We start from the raw sequence: 20,613 nt of genomic DNA on the forward strand, positions 1-20,613 counted from the left end.
TTTGTTGATTTGTTCTATTGTTTTTTTAGTTTCAATTTCATTGATTTCTTCTCTGATCTTTATTATTTCTCTTCTCTTGCTGGGTTTAGGCTTTCTTTGTTTTTCTTTCTCCAGCTTCTTTAGATGTAGGGTTAAGTTGTGTACCTGAGACCTTTCTTGTTTCTTGAGAAAGGCATGTACCGCTACATATTTTCCTCTCAGGACTGCCTTTGTTGTGTCCCACAGATTTTGAACTGTGTGTTATTATCATTTGTTTCCATGATTTTTTTCAGTTCTTCTTTAATTTCCTGGTTGACCCATTCAATTTTTAGAAGGATGCTGTTTAGTCTCCATATATTTGGTTTCTTTCCAAATTTCCTCTTGTGATTGAGTTCTAGCTTCAGGGCATTGTGGTCTGAAAATATGCAGGGAATGATCCCAATCTTTTGATACCAGTTGAGACCAGACCTGTTTTAGGACCGAGGATGTGATCTATTCTGGAGAATGTTCCATGTTCACTAGAGAAGAATTGTTGCACTGGCAACAGAATTGTTGCTTTGGGATGGAATGTTCTAAATATATCTGTGATGTCCATCTGGTCCAGTGTGTCATTTAAGGACTTTATTTCCTTGTTGATCTTTTGCTTAGATGATCTGTCCATTTCAGTGAGGGGAATGTTAAAGTCCCCTACTATTATTGTATTACTGTTGATGTGTTTCTTTGATTTTGTTATTAATTGGTTTATATAGTTGGCTGCTCCCATGTTAGGGGCATAGATATTTAAAATTGTTAGGTCTTCCTGTTGGACAGACCCTTTGAGTATGATATAGTGTCCTTCCTCATCTCTTATTATAGTCTTTGGCTTAAGATCTAATTGATCTGATATAAGGATTGCCACCCCAGCTTTCTTCTGATGTCCATTAGCATGGTACATTGTTTTCCACCCCCTTATTTTAAATATGGAGGTGTCTTTGGGTCTAAAATGAGTTTCTTGTAGGCAGGATATTGATGGGTTTTGTTTTTTTATCCATTCTGATACCCTTGGGTAAATCGGGGCATTTAGCCCATTAACATTCAGGGTAACTATTGAATGATATGAATTTAGTGCCACTGTATTGCCTGTAAGGTGACTGTTACTGTATATTGTCTCTGTTTTTTTCTGATCTACTATTTTTAGGGTCTCTCTTTGTTTAGAGGACCCCTTTCAGTATTTCCTGTAGAGCTGGTTTGGTGTTTACAAATTCTTTCAGTTTTTGTTTGTCCTGGAAGCTTTTTATTTCTCCTTCTATTTTCAATGATAGCCTAGCTGGATATAGTATTCTTGGCTGCATGTTTTTCTCGTTTAGTGCTCTGAATATATCATGCCAGTTCTTTCTGGCCTGCCAGGTCTCTGTGGATAGGTCTGCTGCCAATCTAATGTTTTTACCCTTATATGTTACCGACTTCTTTTCCCGGGCTGCTTTCAGAATTTTCTCTTTGTCACTAAGACTTGTAAATTTTACTATCAGGTGACGAGGTGTGGATTTATTTTTATTGATTTTGAGGGGCATTCTTAGCATCTCCTGGATTTTGATATTTGTTCCCTTTGCCATATTAGGGAAATTCACTCCACTAATTCTCTCCAATATACCTTCTGCTCCCCTCTCTCTTTCTTCTTCTGGAATCCCAATTATTCTAATGCTGTGTCATCTTATGGTGTCACTTATCTCTCGAATTCTCTCCTCGTGGTTCAGTATTTGTTTGTCTCTCTTTTGCTCAGCTTCTTTATTCTCTGTCATTTGGTCTTCTATGTCACTAGGTCTTTCTTCTGCCTCATTTATCCTAGCAGTAAGAGCTTCCATTTTTGATTGCACTTCATTAATAGCTTTTTTGATTTCAACTTGGTTAGATTTTAGTTCTTTTATTTCTCCAGAAAGGGCTTTTATCTCTCCAGAGAGGGTTTCTCTAATATCTTCTCTAATATCTGCCTTTTTTGAGTCTGGCTAGAACCTTGAGGATCATCATTCTGAACTCTAGATCTGTCAGATTACCAATGTCTGTATTGATTAGGTCCCCAGCCTTCAGTATTGCCTCTTGCTCTTTTTTTTTTTTTTTTTTTGTGGTGAGTTTTTCCACCTTGTCATTTTGTCCAGATAAGATTTGCTTTCTCAGGGCACCTGGGTGGCTCAGTGGGTTAAAGCCTCTGCCTTTGGCTCGGGTCATGATCTTAGGGTCCTGGGATCTCTCTCTCTGCCTGCCTCTCTGCCTACTTGTGATCTCTGTCTGTCAAATAAATAAATAAAATCTTAAAAAAAAAATTTGCTTTCTCCTCCTCTGGAATTCCGCTGTTCTTCTTGGTGAGTGAAGTTAGTCTTGGCTGGGTTTCTTGTTGATCTTCTAGGGGAGGGGGCTGTTGTAGTGATTCTCAAGTGTCTTTGCCCCAGGTGGAATTGCACAGCCCTTACCAGGAGCCGGGCTGAGTAATCCACTCGGGTTTACTTTCAGGAGCTTTTAATCCTTGAGTGCTTTCTGTAGAGTTCCGGAGGACGGGAATGAAAGTGGCGGCCTCCCAGTCTCCGGCTGGGAGGAGCCGAGAGCTCGGGGTCCCGCTCCTCAGTGCGCCCTCAGAGAAAAGCGCCCAACCGCCCCCGTCTCCCTGGCCTCTGGTTGCACTCAACCACTCGCACTTGGAGAAAAGAGCCCAGTTGCTTCTGTCTCCGTGACCTCAGGCCACACTCTGAGCTCACCCCGCCTGCGACCCGTTCAAGGTAAGCCCGAGTTGAGAGCTCACTCCTTGGCTTTGTTGCTGTAGCCGGCTTCCCCGTTGTAATACTTGTGAGCTCTGTGACACTCAGACACCCCCAGTCCTTCTGTGACCCCGGGGGACCTGGGGTTACGCTGACCCCGCGTGGGCTTCCCCCTGGTTTAGCCTCTGGAGCGAAGTCCCTCAGTGGAGCAGACTTTTAAAAGTCCTGATTTTGTGCCCCTTTGCTCCGCCGCTTGCCGGGAGGTGGCCCCTCCCCCAATGGTCTATCTTCTCCTCACTTTGGATTCACTTCTCCGCAGGTCCTACCTTTCAGAAAGTGATCGATTTTCTGTTTCTAGAATTGTTGCTCTTCTTCTCTTCAATTTCCTGTTGGATTTGTAGGTGTTCTCAATGGTTAGATAAGCTATCTAGCTGATCTCCTGCTACCTGATGTCGTCTCAGCCTGCTACTTCTCCGCCATCTTGACTCTTCCCCTGTTTCTTGTCTTTTTGATTCGAGCCTTTCTGACAGGTGTGAGATGATACCTCATTGTCGTTTTGATTTGCACTTCCCTGATGATGAGTGATGTTGAGCATCTTTTCATGTGTCTGTTGGCCATCTGGATGTCTTCTTTGGGGAAATGTCTATTCAGGTCCTCAACTAGGCTTCAGTAAAAAATAAATTTAAAAAATTTTTAAAAAGAGGGAAAAAAAAGAAAGAAAGGGGAAAAAAACCACAAGGGCCCTGGGCAGCTGACCTCTCTTCCCTTTATCATTTCATTATAGGCCCCAAAACTGAGATGGCCTTTCAGCACAGCTTGTCAGCAAGTTAAAATGCCAAATGAGAAAGTCTCTGTCACAGAGTGTATGGGCCAGAATTCCTCTCCACAAGCCCAGTTTATTCTCTGTCGTGGCCCATTCGTGCCAGATGGAAGTACCGCTAATTTATCCGTTCTCTGACTTCCATACACAGACAACATCCTCTCTCACCAACCACTTGTGTCACATTTTCCACTGACATTTTAGGCAGCATCCAAATCCTGGCTTAGGCAATCAGGTATTTCGGATGCCCCAAGTTTCAGACTTAAGTTCTTTTCGGGGTTAGTGATGAGTCACTGTGACTCATTTCACTGTTCCTAGAGACATCTGGGGAGCCAGGTCACGGACCAACAGCTGAAGAGGCAAACATTTAAGAAAAGAATGGAGGGAAGGGTGACTGAGAAGAGAGGGAAGGAAGAGTAGAATTACTTCAGACCTGAAGCAACATCTATTCCTTATCCATCAATCCTTTTTTTTCCCCAACAGATTTTTTAATTGAGTGCCTACTATTTGCTAAAGTGTTAAATCCTGAAGACCTGGTAGTGTATCAGTCAGGGTCCCAGCAGAAAGGAGGTAGCACACTTGGAGGTTAATGAAGGAGCTACTTGCAAAAGGGTAGGTAGAGCTAAAGGAAGGAACAGAAGACGAGGATGCCCCCAGGATCGCAGTAAGAGGAAGCTGTTACCACTGCTAAGCCTGGGGAGGAAAGGGGAGGCAACCTGGTAAAGGAATCAGGCCAGGAATGCGGTTTCTGGACAGCACTGCTGGTCTTTGATAGATGAAAACAGTGGATGCTGGATTTGGGTCCAGCCCTGAGGAATCTGGGATATTAAATACCCTGAATATCGGCAAACCCAGATGGAAGTGAGAAGATAAGAGTCCGAAGATGTAGTTCTTAAGAGTTCTAAGAATAGGGTATCGGGCAGGGTGGAAAATGGATCTGGTTGGGAGTGGGGCAGGGCAAGCAGAGACCAGCCAGCCTAAAGAGGTGAACAAGACCAAGATGCTGTAATAGGAACAAGGTCATAGGTCATATAGGTCAAGAGCTATATACAGGAACCTGGGTCTAAGCCTACCAACAGGTGAAGTCAAGGGCTTTTTGGTTGTAACAAGAAAGTCTCTATTTGCTGAAGTGCTCATTGCAGTAGGGCCTGCAATTTAACTTCTGAGGATCCAAGGATACCAGGTCAACTGAGCTGTTCTGGGTTGTGGGTCCTCCCTGGGCGGAGCCTGCCAGCATCTGCCTCTGCCCTTTGATGTTGGCTCTGACTGATGGATTAAGCATCAATGGCCTTCCCTGAACAAGTTCTCTATAACCACCATCCCCTCAACAGACAAACAAGACAATAGAGGGAAATTCTTTTCATGAGTAAGAAAGCAACTGCTTTCAAGCCTGCATGGGGAATTACTATAGACAATGGAAAGCTAATTTCCAAACATACTCATTTATTCATTAAATCAGATTCCCCAAAGGATTCTCTCCCAAGCAGTACTTTGTTGGCATATTTCGTATTCTACGTACACTTGAAAGTCCTAAAATCGCAACTTTAAAGTCAGCCTGTAAATCCTAGTTTTCTTCCATTTCTTCCTGATATTCCCTACAATCAGTCTGATGTGCTGAGATCTCCATGAATATCTCTATGAGAAAAACAAGCATGTGGAGTCCAGATACTAGAGGAGAGAGGTTGAGACTTATGAAGTGTTAGTTTCTTCTTGTAATCATGAGGGTCTCCTTTGGGAAATGTAGATGGTGAGAAAAGTCAGAGGACAGGAGGTTTGGAAGGTTGAATCTTTTCCTGTTTAATGCAAAGGAAAGCAGGATGATAGAGCATTGGCTTTGGAGTTAGACATGGGTTTGAATCTCACCTCCATCACTCACCCCAGCCAAGTATCGAACAATCCTTTGTCTCTATTTGCTTATTTCTAAAATGGGGATAGTACTGAACCCCTCCTAGGGATTAAATATGATGAGGAATGTAAAGTACCTAATACAAAGTCTGGTGTCCCAAACTGTTTCCTTTTCAAAAGGCTGGGGTATAGGATCCTGGCAGAGCACTAGAAATATGGAGGGGTTCTGGGGTGGGAAAGATGACTGAGGGCAGGGGGTGTTCATGTCCTGGGGGTTCTGTAGCAAAATATCACGAACTGGGTGAATTAACCAACATAAATTTATTGTCTCATGATTCCAGAGTCTGGAAGTCTGAAATCAAGGTGTGTGTAGGGCTGGTTCTTTCTGAGAGTTATGATGGAGCATCCGGTTCCAGTGTTGTGGGAGCTGGTAGAGAGAGACCCATTGCCTGTCATGGTGTTGGGCTTGAAATCTCCATTGGTCAGAGGCTGGCGATTGGGAAAAAGAGTTGGTGAGGAAGCAGAAAAAGGCAAGAGGAAATAGAAACCTTTGAAGAAAAACTGAAACCCTCAAAAACAAATTGACCCCCACTGTCTTTCACCACCTCCAGCATCCATGACATAGGTGGCCTACAAAGGAATGGGTGCCTTTGTCCCAGAGCTATCCATAGGTCTAGCCCTGTGCTTGGAGGAGCTGAAAGATGGGAGCTGGTGGGAGCTGGGGAAACTGCAGGCCAACAGCCAGATGACCCCCAGTGACACGTGTTGAGCTGCCATCATCTGGGCGTACTCTGACCTTCAGAGCATAGAAAATGGCTTCTCCTCGGTCCTTGCCTCCCAAAGATAATGCAGACTTCTTTTGTGGGCAACCCCCACCTTGAATCCTTTGGGGGAAGGGAATCAAGGAAATATGGTTCCAGATTAGCTATGTTAACTCAGCACAAACCCATCACAGGGTTGTGTAGGCAATGGCAACATAGAGGAGTCTGATGGAGGCATCTATTTGACAAAATGGGTATTTTGAGGAAGATCAGCTTTATATTATAGATGATGGGCTGGAGGAAGAAGAAACTAGAAATAGTGTAGCTAAAAGTTGATTATAGTAGTCTGGACATGGGGTTACAGAGGCCAGAGAAAGAGCTGCGGGGGGGAAAAAGTGTAAATTAGGTGCGAGATTTAGAAATATTCTAAAGGAAGAATTGAGTGAGCTTGCTGAGCAGGTGACTTGAAGAGGGAGGGCATGAATTCTTTTGAGGTATTGAGCCTGGGTGGTGAGGAGGGTTGTGGTCTTTGAAAGGAAATGATTCGTTCAAAAGCTGTTCTATTCTAATAGACTGGTTCTTCTACTCTATTGGAATGCATTATCTTATTCAGAGAATTTTAAAAGTTTTGGACATTTGAACAGTTTAAAACTGCAGGATGGCAAAGAAGTGAATGATTCCCATAGAGCGCTGATAGAGTTGGGGGGGAGGGCAGGAAATTCTACTGAGTTAGTAAATTTGGTTGCCAAGGACTCTTGTCTGGTGGAAGGCGATTGAGCCCAGAGGTCCTCTGCAAAGGGCTGGCTCTTCCTCCCCGTTTTACACTCGACCCCAAGGTAGAGGAAGGAAGAAATACTTATGGCAGGTGTTTTTTTTTCTTTCTTAACCTTAGAATACAAGTTCTTAATCTGGGTTTCTTAAACTCCTTTGCCCTTTAGGGAGCTTGTAAAGTTGGTGAAGTTTTTCACAAAAATTTTGGTGTTTTGTGAAGACATGGATTTTTCTGGGGGAAGGGTTACAGCTTTCATCAGATTTTCAGTGAGATTTGGTTTCCAAACAGGTGAAGAATCTTTTGCACAGAGAGAGATCATGAGCATAGTTATTGGCTCAATTCACACTCAGCTTCATTATTTTATTTTTTTTATTTTACTTTAGTTTTTACTTTACTTTTATTTTATTTTAGAGAGAGAGAGTATGTGTGAGTGAGAGAGCATGAGCAGGGGAGAGGGGTGAGGTGCAGAGGGTGAAGCAGACTCCCTGCTCAGCAGGGAGCCAGGTGTGGGACTTGATCCCAGAACCTGATATCATGACCTGAACTGAAAGCAGATGCTTAACCGACTGCCTCCCAGGCACCTCCACACTTAGCTTCATTCTATGTCCCGTGTTGCTCCCAGGCCTGGGAACTGTGGGCACATGGAGAAAGGAGCCAGAAAATTACGAGAAGTAGGGAGAAACAGATTCCAGACAGATCAAGGAGCCAGCTTATGACTGTTTCCTCCTTTTCCTCTCCTGCTAAGTGAAAACAGTATGCAAGGGTTTGAGACGGAGGCCTCTTGTTTTCACAATGGTTGTTCTTTGCACGCCAGGTGCATAACCAATGTGCACTAAGTATTTTTCAGTAAGTTAATTGATTAAGGGACTGTTTCCAAAATTTCTGCTTGGGACTCCAACATTAAGGCCATCAACAAGCTAGCAAGCTGCCCTTTCTCAGATGTTGCTTCCTGTTTCTGATTGTAATTCCCCATGCCAAGCTTGCTAATTGGCTCATTTGCCTTGGGTCCACTGTATCCTAAGCTTTGTCCACTCACGTAAATAGCAGATTAGTTCCAATAGGACTGTGGTGCACAATGCCTACTTTTTGGCTTCCCAGCATCTGAATCCACATCCTAGTTGTGGGGAGGCCCCCAATGTGGCAGCAGAGATGGAAAGCAGGCGCCCACTTCCCACAAAGGAAGCCAGAATAGAAAGCTAATGTGTTCTATCCCATCCCTCTGGAATCAGAATGCAAGCATAGAGTTTGCTTGAACCTGCGGGACCCTCCCACCAGGGACTTCAACCTTGAATGAGTGACAGAGAGATAGATGAGTGATGAGATCCAGTTCATAGCCATGGCAGTGGTCATTTAGCAAAGTCAGTTATGTGGTGTCCTGTGTTGGGGACTGTGTATGATTTGGTGGTGGCAAGCTCGTTTCTACGAGCTTGAATGCCTCTACTAGCCCTCCCATCACATGGACAATGACCTGAATATCGCTCCAACTGATAACATTTTTGCATGAGTTAACCAGATTTGATTTCTGTTGGTTGTGATTAGGAACTCTGAGTGATAATAGGAAAAGAAGAAAGACAGTCTCTCTAGACCTTTAAATCACCTTTACCGTGCAGCATGAGTTGAAATAAAGGCTACAGCCCTTGAATGACTCCTGTGATGGTTAATTTTATGTGTCAACTTGATTGCTAGCAGTACCATTCTAGGACAAGATAGTAAATAATTATTATTTGGTCGGATAATTAAACCTTATGGCAAGTTACATTCTCAAAACAGGAAGTCTCTCTATTACTATTTGGGCTTATAAAGTGATTGAGAAAGAAACTACACTGTCAGAAAGAAAGCATAAGGGATCAGGAATTGGGAAAGCAGTATTCCAGCACTAGTCTGCTTTTCAATCATTTATTTTGTTCCCATTTTTGGTAACTTCCCACTTCTAGAATGAGAGCACCCATTCTAGATGTCACCATGTTACTTTTATCAGAGGTAATGATAATATATGGAAATTTGGAAGTGATTTTACTTATGATTGTGCTTGAGAAGTAAAAATTTTAAACCAAACAATACTATTGGCCAGCAACATTTCCAGACAGTTATGAAAACCTAGCTCTTATCTAGCACGCAACGGGGAATTCAAAATTGTTTTCTGCAAAGGTTCTGGTCTGTTTTTGGATCCTCTACAGAAAACAGTCAAGTCCTCAGAGAGGCCGCGTATTCACTTGAACTTTAGCTATGAGAGGTTCATTGTGTCTCTATGTCCCTTTCTCTGGGAGAATACGAAAGGAAGAAATTTGGCCTACTATATAATTTTTTTTTTTTAATTAGCATGGACTTGGAGTCAGAGAATCCTGGGGTCAAAATCCAATTCCCACCATCTAATTGGTTGTATGATGTTGAGTGGGTTATTATTTAATTTCTGAGTCCCCATCTCTTCATATATAATAGAAAAAATACCTTCCTTAGAGACAGGAGGGAGGATTGGCTGAAGTCACATTTATAGACATCTGATGGGTTACCTCACATATTCTGGTGCACAGTGTCTTTTGGTTCCCTTTCCCTTCCTGTATGAAGAATTTTTAGGGACACTTGGGTGGTTCAGTTGGTTGTACATCTCAGGACATGATCCCGCAGTCCCGGGATGGAGCCCCAGGTCGGGGCTTCCTGCTTCCTGCTCAGTGGAGAGTCTGCATCTCCTCCTCCCTCTGCCCTACCCTCTGCTCATGTGCTCATGTGCTCTCTCAAATAAATCTTAAAAAAAAAAAAAAGAATTTTTAAACAATGCCCATGACTCAAGCAAGGATAAGAGAAGTATGGGTCAATGAGCAGAATTAGGTGCAATATATGAATCTGTATCTTAAGAAAAATGTGATCTCAAGTAAAGATCTAATCATAGTAACATTAGCTCATATTGACTAAGAAAGAATAAAAGTTGGATCACATCCTATATTTCCAGAAATTCCAGAAGTTTCCAAAAACAAAGGGGGAGAAAGCTAACTGTTGATTACCGAGACCTAAAAGTTGGGAGCTACATATTTTTTTCAGTTTGTCCACTCTAGGTCTCACTGAGTAACCAGACAAATGCTTCATTTTACTTAAGTTAGCTTCCCAAATGGGGAAATGAGGGATTTATTTTATTTTGCTGGGCAGTCAATGCCATGTGCTCGGAGAGTCTTGGATGAGAGATGGAGTCCATCTGAAATATTGTTGTTGACAAAAGTAAATCAAACATCACAACCTCCAGGGCTCTATTCATCACTTCTCCTCAGAAAAGCTGTGTAGGGCATTTCTGGTGAAATATAACACGTAACCCAATGCAAATTTCTTGCAAATTATTTTCATAGGATAAAAATATTATTTCATTGGGACTGTCACTCTTACTTTAACATTTTACTTGGAAGACAGCCCTCAAACCTGCTGACCAAAAAATTTCTATTGCTCTTTTGGGGTAGTTACAAACTAGAAACAGAAATAAAGACCAAAAAAAAAAAAAAATCCAAAAAACAAAAACCAAAACAAAACAAACAAGCAAACAAATGAACAAAAAAAGAAATGAAGCCCCAAAAAATGACTCAGGGAGAAAAAAACTATTGACAGCCCTCCCAAATCTTACTTGAACTGCAGAAATTACCAGGAATGTTTGGGTTTGATGGCATTTGTGGGATGTCAGCTAAAACAACATGGTTCTCTTTTCTGGAAATAGTGACTTCAAACATATCACTTCAGACTCTTCTCAGCAAAAAGCACAGAAAACGAAAAAGGAAGCTAGAGCTCTGTCTCTGTACTAGCCTCTACCTCCCACCCCACCCCAGCAGAGTTGTGAAAGCCAAGAAGGGCCACACTGAAAGTGTCCACACCCATGCTCCCTAGAGGCAGCCGCACCTCCCCAAACCCCAGGCATTTCAGAGCCATAGAATGCTTGGCAGAGTGCCCCTCAGAAAAATGTTGGCTCACCAAGTCAGCGTCACGCTTCCCCAACCGCGGAGTCCACCATGAGGCAGGTGGGAGATGAACCCGTGCTGGTACTGATCATGAAGACCCGGCCAACAAGCAGGAAGACAAGCATGGAGAAGCTGATGGTGAGGCAACAGAGAGAAGCTGTTAGAGCAGCCCTGACTCATACTGGGTCTTGTCAATAAAGGTAATATCAACACAGCCCGCTGATCTTAAATTTAATGCATTTTTCCCACTGGGAAGTGGGGGAGATAATGTTGGCGTAGACTGACACACTAAAATAAAGCTTAGTGTGCTTAGGGGTCCCCTGGGGTGGCTCCATCAGTTAAATATCTGCCTCTGGACTTTGGCTCAGGTCATGATCTTGAGCCCTGGGTCAGGTTCCTCACTCAGTTGGGGGCTGGGGGAGTCTACTTCAGATTCTCTCTCTCCCTCAGCCCTACCCCTGGCTTGCATGTGCTCTCTTTCTTTCTCTCTCTCAAATAAATAAATAAATCTTAAAAAGAAAAGAAAATCTTAGCGCGCTTAACAGACCTGAAATTTCCCATTATAGGCCAAAGCGGGTGGCCAGGAATTTCAGGAGGAAACTGGCTCTAGGCTCTTTCAGACATTCGCTGTTACTTAGTTAACTGTAACCAGATTGTAACTTTCCAAGTCAGTGTCCTTTGTCCAGAGCTGATTGAGTGATAAGAGAACTAAAAAGTCACTGGAAAAAGAGTAAATGTGACCTGGGTCCAGAAGCGGAAAGGGAAGAGTGCCTGAAACTTTCTGGCCCAGCACTGCTAGTGATAAAAAGCTCCCAGAGCCGCGTGACCTGCCTTTCCCCGGTGAATTTCACTCCTGGCAGAGATAGGCAGTGCTGGGGAGAACTGACAACCTTCACTTTCCTCTATCATCCTTCTTTCCTTCAGGGCTCACATTTCAAAACTACCTTATTAAATTCCAGGCCCTGCAAGGTATGCGTTATATGCATTACCTCACTGAATGCATTGTCACAGCTGCCTTGTGAGGTAGGTGTTATAATTAATTTCATTTTTAAAACAAGGAAACAAGGCCTCGAGGGAAGAGCACCCTCACCTAAAGTGGCCCAGGTAAAGGGACAGAACAGGGACACCATGCCAAATCTGCTTTGTTCCGAAGCCTATGATTTCAATCTCCACACTGTATGGCCTCCCACACATTGCTTCTTAATTCTGAACTGAAAAGAAATCGGATCCAAAGGAAGTGAAAATAGAAGGAAACAGCTGTGAACGTGAAGGTAAAGTGTAGTGTCGTTAGTGGGCTTACGGCAGCAACTGAAGACGCAGGAGGTCTGTGAAAGATAATGCCTCAGTGATTTTCTATCATGATCTAAGAGGAACCACTGTTAGGATCTTTCTAACACTCAGCATCAGAGAGCTGCTGACAACTGCAGAGTGAACTGTGAAAATCAGGGTTAGGACCTCAGATGCTGGGTCCCCCCCGCAACCTCTCCCTACCAGAAGATGTCCCTCCCTGAGACCTATCTCCCTTTCCACCTTCTTCTCCAGTTTGAGGTTAGCCATTTGGGCTGGTACTCTGCTTTGACAGATATCACCCAGACTCTCAATGACTGATGGAGGCATCTTGTAGGCAGATGGCCTGAGTTGCTCAGATCAACCTTTGAGTCTCAACAATGTCATTTAACTAGTTGTGTTTCCTGGGGGTGGTGTCTAAATTTCACTGAATTGATCTCACTACCTATAAATGGTACCAGTAAACACCTGCTTTGCTGGGCTATCATAAGGATCAAGTAATATGATGAATGTAATGTATTTAGTACAGTGCCAGGCACAGAATATACTCTGAAATGGTAACCATTCTTATTATAGAGTGGCTTTTTCCTTTTAGTAACTGTTGGAATATGTTTTTTTCTCCCCACTGTAGAATTCCCTACTCAAGAGTGGATTATTTGCCAGTTGATGAAAGAGCACAATATCATCTATGGGTTAGTTTTTAGGACTGCTGTTACAAAGGACTATAGATTAAGTGGTCTATAAACAGCAGAAATTTATTTTCTCACAGCCTGATGCCAGAAGTCCAAGGTGAAAGTATTGGTGGGGTAGTAGTTTCTTCTGAGGCCTCCTCCCTTGGCTTGTGGAGAGCCCTCTTCTCCTTGTGTCTTCACATTACCTTCCCTCTTTAATCAAGTCTGAGTCCAAATTTCCTCTTATAAAGACATGGGTTATATTAGATTAGGGTCCAACCTAATGACCTCATTTTAACTCAGTTTACCTCTTTGGAGACCCTGTCACCAAATATAATCACATTCTGAAATACTGGGGCTTAGGACTTTAACATACAAATTTATGTTAATTTAGAACACAAATTAATTGGGGAAGGGATGGCACAGTTCAGCCCACAAAAATCACACATGAGGTCAAGAAAACACAGGACACAGAGAAGCATGTTTAAAGTACCATGGGGAAGCTATTAACAAAATCTAAGGAGTAAAAACTGTACAGAACACATAACCTGGTTTCTTCAACAAATAATTGTAATAGAAAGTAAAAAGAAAGGGAGGTGGACCCTAAAGGCCAAAAGAAATTTTGTGCTCAACACCACTCATCATCAGGGAAATACAGATCAAAACCACGATGAATACCACCTCACACCTGTCAGAATGGCGAAAATTAATGACACCGGAAACAACAGATGATGGTGAGGATGTGGAGAAATGGGAACCCTCCTACACTTTTGGTGGGAATGCAAATTGGCACAGCCCCTCTGGAAAACAGTATGGAGATTCCTCAAAAAGTTGAAAATAGAGCTACCCCACGACCCAGCAATTACACTACTGGATATTTATCCCAAAGGATACAAAAATGCTAATTTGGAGGGGTACATGCACCTCAGTATTTATAGCAGCATTATCAACAATACGAAATTATGGAAAAAGGCCAAATGTCCATCAACTGATGAATGGATAAAGAAGATGTGGTGTGTTTATACACACACACACACACACACACACACACACAGAAATATTACTTAGCCATAAAAAAGAAGGAGATCTTGCCATTTGTGACAACATGGATGGAGTTAGAAAGTATTATGCTAAGTGAAATAAGTCAGTCAGAGAAAGACAAAGATCATATGATTTCACTTATAGTGGAATTTAAGAAACAAATGAGCAAAGGAAAACAAAAGAGAGAAAGAGAGAAAGAGACAAACCAAGAAACAGACTCTAAACTATAGAGAACAAACTGAGGGTTGCTGGAGGGGAGGTGGGTGGGGGGTGGGCTAGATGGATTATGAGTATTAAGGAGGGCACTTGTGATGATGAGCACTGGGTGTTGTATGTAAGCAATGAATCACTAAATTCTACTTCTGAAACCAATATTACACTATATGTTAATGAACAAGAATTTAAATAAAAGCTTAAAAAAAAACCAACTTGGAGGACTTATCACCAAATGCAAGTTACAGACTGTTTGGATCTTAATTGGAACAAACCAACTTAAAAAAAAAAAAAAAGCAAAAAGCATTATGAGACAAAGAGATTTAAATATTGTCTAAATCATTAATGGTATTAGGGCATTATTGTTCATTTTTTAGGTGTATTAATAGTGTTCTGGTTTTTTCTTTTATAAGATCCTTATCTTTTAGAAAAATCTGCTGAAATATTTGCAGGCACAGTGATGAGAGCTCTGGGATTTCAGCATGTCAATTGGAGGGAGGGAAGTAGCATGATTATAGTTGAAATAAGGTTGGTCATGAGTAGATAACTGTTGAAGCTGGATAATGGGCCCATTACAATAATAGTCTCACTAATTTGTGGATGCTTGAAACCTCCTATTATAAAAAGGTTAAAATATATAGAAAACATTTTTCCATGCCATTAAATATTTTTCTACCACATAAAGTTTTCAATGTAGCATTCTATTATATGGATGTATCATAATTCATTTGTACAATTTCCATTGTCAAACTGTGAAGTGATTTCTCTTTTTTGGCCATAAAAGATATGTAAATTACTATACACAACCTCCTCCATTCATTCATTTATTCATTTGTTATTGTTTTATGCACAATTCTGTTTCTTTAGAATAGACTCCTATAAATGAAACTGGTGGGCCAGAAGTTAGGCTTGTATTGGAGGGGTTCATTCCAGGATGCCAAAATATTCTCCATCAGTAACAACCCTTTGCTTTCCCCTTTTGCAGCATAGTCCCTGCACGCCCCTTCCATTTCCTCAGTTAGATATGCAGGACATACATGCCAGGCTCTAGAATTTTTCCTACTGAAGGGCAGTTGCAACGCATCTCCTGAGGGTCCTCTGAAAATGTTTCACATTTGCTTGTTTTTTTTTTTTTCCTAAAATATGTTCTGAATGTTATTGATCATGCTTTGGCTTTCATCTAGAAACTTCATCATGAGAATGGCAAATCAAACAACCAACTAAATGACAAGACTCTCTTGTTCTTGCATTAAGATGTTCAGTGCATTAAGAGGATAGGGAAGAATACAGACCCCAAAATGATCATGCTTACATTCAGTACAAAAGGATAAGGTGACTAGACAAGAAACCATTAAACAAGATTAGCAGGCATACACACTGGTATCAGCCTAAAGAGCAATAGGGATTACAAACCCTAGCTAAAGGTGGGGGGGAGGGGTAGTGAGAAGCAAAATATCAAAATAATCTCTTCCCCAAGTCAGATGATGACTCAGCCACATGACCCTGCTGGTTCGCTCAGCTGGCTAGCAGTCCCTTAAAGAGACAGATATGAAGCCTTCTTTATACACACTGCTTCCCTAGATGTTTGCTGGTAGTGCAAAGGACCAGAAGGGTGCATTGCTAATAACAGTGTGGTGAGCTGGAACAACCATGGACCTCAGCGTCTTGTAGATCTGAGGTTAAATCTCTGCTCCACCACCTGTTATTAGCTGTGTGACCTCAGCCAAGCCACTTCCCAACTTCAAACCTCATTTTACTTATTTGTAAATATGGACAGTGAAATCTGCTTCATAAAAGTAGTTGTGACTGTTGAATAAATATTTGTAAATTGCTGAGCACAGTGCCGGGCACTTAGTGGAAATTCTAGAAATGCTGACTATATATGGTGAACTATTTTTTTTTTTTTAAGATTTTATTTATTTATTAGAGAGAGCACAAGCAGGGGGAGAGGGAGAGGGAGAGGGAACTGAGCAGGGAGCCTGATGTGGGGCTCCATTCCAGGATCTGGAGATCATGACCTAAACTGAAGGCAGATGCTTAAACATCTGAGCCAGCTGGGCGCCCCTGTGATGAACCATTTTAAAATGAGTTTGCCTTCTATGTTTCCATAGCATTTTTCCAAATGGTATTAAAGCTGTTGTACCTTGTTTTATAATTATTTGTTTCCATGACATTATCTCATTCATCTTTCCTTGGGGCCACAAGCTTAGCAAAACTTTCTGCTGACTGAATAAAACTCAAATTCCAATGTCCACAATAGTAAATATCTGGCTATTGCCAAGTGACCTAGATATTACAAGCGAGCTTAAAAAGTTCATTCATGTCCGTCTATTCAGCATCTAATTAATCAAGAAATGTTGGTTGGTTTATCTATTTGGGAGGCAATATCCAAAAGTGGTGAAATGTATGGTCTTTGGGACCAGACAAACTATGGTTTCAGTCTTGGCTTTGCCCTTTCCCAGCTGTGTTATTTGGGGCAAATTTCATAACCTTCTAAGTTTCAGCTTTTTTCTCATCTAACAAGTAGGGCTAAGAATAGTGCCTGCCACATTTGGTTATTGAAAAGATTGAACAGAATAAATGCAGCAAAGCATTTATGATATAGGATACTGGCATAAAGTGCTCCGTGAATGCATTGTAGTGTTATTTTGAAAATACATTTATCGAAATGTTACTATGGGAAGGAAATGAGGTAGGTGTGAGAAATTAAAAAAAAAAAATTATGATCGGGATGCCTGGGTAGCTTAATCCATTAACCATCTGCCTTCGGCTCAGGTCATGATCTCAGGGTCCTGGGATTGAGCCCTGTTTCTGGCTCCTGACTCAGTGGGAAGCCTGCTTCTCCCGCTCCCTCCACTCCTCTCCCCTGCTTGTGCTCTTGTTCTCTCACTCTCTCTCTCAAATAAATAAAATCTTTAAAAAAAAAAAAAAAAAAAATATATATATATATATATATATATATATATATATATATAAAACTTGAGTCTCATCCTCAAGAAGATTGTAGGCTTCTTTGGAAGATAAAACAAACATGGGCAAACAGATAATAATACAAGTCAGTCTATGGTTAAGTGCTTATTAAGTGGAACAGACAGAAATTCTTGAGTCCTGGGACGTGGATCAGTGAAGTGAATTTTCACCCTCTTCTGCCCACTCTCTCCTCTGTCCCCCTTCTTGATGACAGCCATTGACGGTTGACTAGTCTTTCCTCCTCTTCCTTTGAATTTTTAGGAAACGAAAGCAAATATTTAGATCAGTAGTCACAAACTAAAATGCCTTCATGGACCAAGTAATGGTCGATGTAATGCAGATATGGAAAGCAACAAGAAATCATGATAGGAGATGACAGCTGAATGAAAAGTAAAAGCCAAGCCTAAATGTAGAAATCACATTCATACATTCAAAAACAGTGTGTCAGCTAAACACAATGCGACCTACAGGTCACTGCTTGCTATCCTTGGTACAGAGTTTCCAGTTTATCACATACTTTAAGTAGGCTGAAAAGCAGTGGCCTAATATACCACCAGTACTAAGTGACTACCACGTATGAATGCTCACTGTGCACCAGATGTTGTGCTAAGTACTTTAAACTCTCGAAACAAGTAAGGGACTACTGTTATTTATTATTACAGAAAAGGAAACAGGTTCAGAAATGTCACATAACTCATTCAAGGTCACAGAATTTCAATTGGTAGAGGCCAGACTTGACTCAGATATGTATTTTTTTTTTTTTTTAAGATTTTATTTATTTAACAGAGAGAAATCACAAGTAGGACAAGCAGGCAGAGAGGCAGGCAGAGAGAGAGGAAGGGAAGCAGGCCCCCTGCTGAGCAGAGAGCCCGATGCGGGACTCGATCCCAGGACCCTGAGATCACCACCAGAGCCAAAGGCAGCGGCTCAACCCACCGAGCCACCCAGGTGCCCCAGACATGTATTTTTGATGGCAAATTCCACATTCTTGACTACTGTACCGCAAGAATCAGATTTTGGCCAGAGAAGCTTCTGAGAAGATAGTAGGACTTGAGCCGTTAGAAGGAGGATAGGCAGAAAAGCAGATAGACTTTCTGTACCACATTGTTCTTATCTATTTATAGAGTTTTTTTCTCCTTGGTTAGAGTAAATCATTGCAATATCCCTTAAAATTACAATCAATTGATGATGAATCACAGACCTGTACCCTTGAAACAAATAATACATTATAGGGTTATTAAAAAAATAAAATTACAGTTGAATATACAGCATTCTGGTGAAATTAAAACATGTCACCCAATAATGATATGAAAAGGAACAAAAGTAAGAGGAATGTGGTCTTGGTTGAAGCCTTCCATAGGCATCCCAGGAAGATTCCAGGATAACTAACAGGCAGCGAGCATTTTCTGAGCCTTTGCTTCATTAATATGCTCGCCTCCTTTGCCAGAAGTCATGAAGGAAACAGCACCTCTCAGGATAAAATTTGGAACTAAGAGTGTAAATATCTAGCGACTCTCCTCCCAGATGCCTCCATACAATTAACCACAGTTGCATCTAGGTGCTTTTCTAATGTTTCCAAGAATATTTTGCTAAGCCTTCATACACTAAGAGCAGTATAAGACAGTCTGTGGTTTGTTTTGAATTTTCCAGGCAGGCAGCTTGGCTCATTCTGATTTCACTCAGGGAAAGGCAGAACCAAACTATGTAACTCAAGCAAAAAGCCACAAATAGCTAGTTGATACTTGGGGTCAATCTTAGGAGTTTCAGTTAAAGACAGTAATAATCCTCCAGATGGTATTTGCTTCCCAAGAACTATGCCCCCAGCTCAGACAACTGCCATCATTGGTTCACTCATTGCTAACCTTGCATTAAAAAAGAAAACGCAACTTCGAGTTGAGATACAAAGACAGGTATTTAACATTAAGACTTAATTACCTTTGCTTCCTCTAAATGGCTCTCCAGGAGACCGGCCTAGTTAACCTGAATCTCAATGTGGAGTCAAAAGTCTTTGGACAAAAACATGCATCTTTGTCTCTAGCACTTTGGAATGCTAATGCAATTAAAGGTTTTTTTGTTTTTGTTTTTGTTTTTTCTCCATACCAGGTTAAAAACTATGGCTCATCATTTGTAACTTGTTGGAGAAAACAAATTGATTTTTTTTTGATGATCTTCTGAACATGCCGAATTACTTTTGGGGGGTTGATACTTGCTTCTCCATTAGCTTCTTTTTTTTTTTTTTTTAAGATTTTATTTATTTATTTGACAGAGAGATCACAAGTAGGCAGAGAGGCAGGCAGAGAGAGAGAGAGAGAGAGAGGAGGAAGCAGGCTCCCCGTTGAGCAGAGAGCCCGACTTGGGACTTGATCCCAGGACCCTGAGATCATGACCTGAGCCGAAGGCAGCGGCTTAACCCACTGAGCCACCCAGGTGACCCTCCATTAGCTTCTTACAGGAAAAACCTCTTATGGCTCCATCTGACTTGTCTTAGCTGGAAAGACACCACCTGGTTGTCTGCTTCTCCAACTATCGTGACAGTGGTCATTTCTAATTGGGTGTCTGTGATGATAATTTCTTCTTTTTAGAATTTAGCCAACTTATAGTCCTCTGGTGATAGGTCTTAACAATTTTCTTCTCCAATGTATATACATTTATTTGGCTGGGGACTACTAATTTAAGGCTTAGTAATCCATTAAAGCTTCCAAATGTTTTCGGAGAGATCTCAGATGGGGTAAACCTTTAATTATCTGAAGAATTTGAAGTCCATTTAAATAAACAATTTCTGAAAAAAAAACTCTCCAAGTGGTTTTCTGGTCACCTTCCTAACGTACATGTGTGCATGGGTATTTGTGTGTAAAACTAACCATAGGTAGAGGGACTCGGATGGCATAGTCTGATGTAGTCAGACAGAAAGTAAACAGAATGAGGAGCCTAGAGAAACTTCCTTGATTTGGAAAAACCTTGACCTTTCCAGACTCATTGCTCTTGGTTTTTCCATTGGCAGTGGTTAGAATTAAGATGGCATTTATAGCTGCCTGCACTGAATTTCTTTCTTTTTTTTTTCTTTTTTTCTTTTTCATGCTCTGCATTCAGTGTTTATCCAAACGATCTACTTGGTATTGAGAGAAAAGTTCAGTTTTTGTATTCTGATGACAAACTACTTCAGGCACTGTTGGGACCACTCACCCAGGACGTGAACTTCACCTCGTTATGTCAAGATCTCTCTCTAAGTTTACAAATGAGGCGCTGACCCCAAAGTATTGTAAGAGTTTCTGAAATCTCTGCACAAGCTCCTAAAATCAGAATGGAATAACAGCTCCTTCTGCAATTTCTGCCAATTAACCCACCCCCACACCACAAACCAAAGATTCCACAATAAGTTAAAGAGCAGCGTTAGTGACTCAGATGGAATGATTTGACCCATAGAGCCCCACTGCGGTGGTGTTTCACTAGCTGGCTGGTATTTCCCTTTGTAGGAAGAGTGACATGTACCTGGGAGGGGCGGGGAACCGAGGGGACATTACTTGCCCAGCAGCTCCTGCAGTCAGAGCCCTTCGCCTCAGCAGCAGAGTAAATCAGACCTCCAGGGACTGGAACCT

General features: G+C 41.6%; 1 long non-coding RNA gene across 1 annotated transcript in view; it reads left to right on the forward strand.

The window, feature by feature from the left end:
• The window catches only part of LOC309848691, a 101,273-nt gene extending 81,087 nt beyond the window's left edge, over positions 1-20,186 (forward strand). Inside the window, exon 7 of the long non-coding RNA XR_014303209.1 lies at positions 20,108-20,186. This is a non-coding gene — a long non-coding RNA (uncharacterized lncRNA). The remainder of the gene's footprint in view (positions 1-20,107) is intronic.
• The last annotated feature ends 427 nt before the right edge of the window (positions 20,187-20,613 follow it).

This window comes from Mustela nivalis (genome assembly GCF_964662115.1).
Source record: "Mustela nivalis genome assembly, chromosome: 15".
Classification (NCBI taxonomy): Eukaryota; Metazoa; Chordata; class Mammalia; order Carnivora; family Mustelidae; genus Mustela; species Mustela nivalis.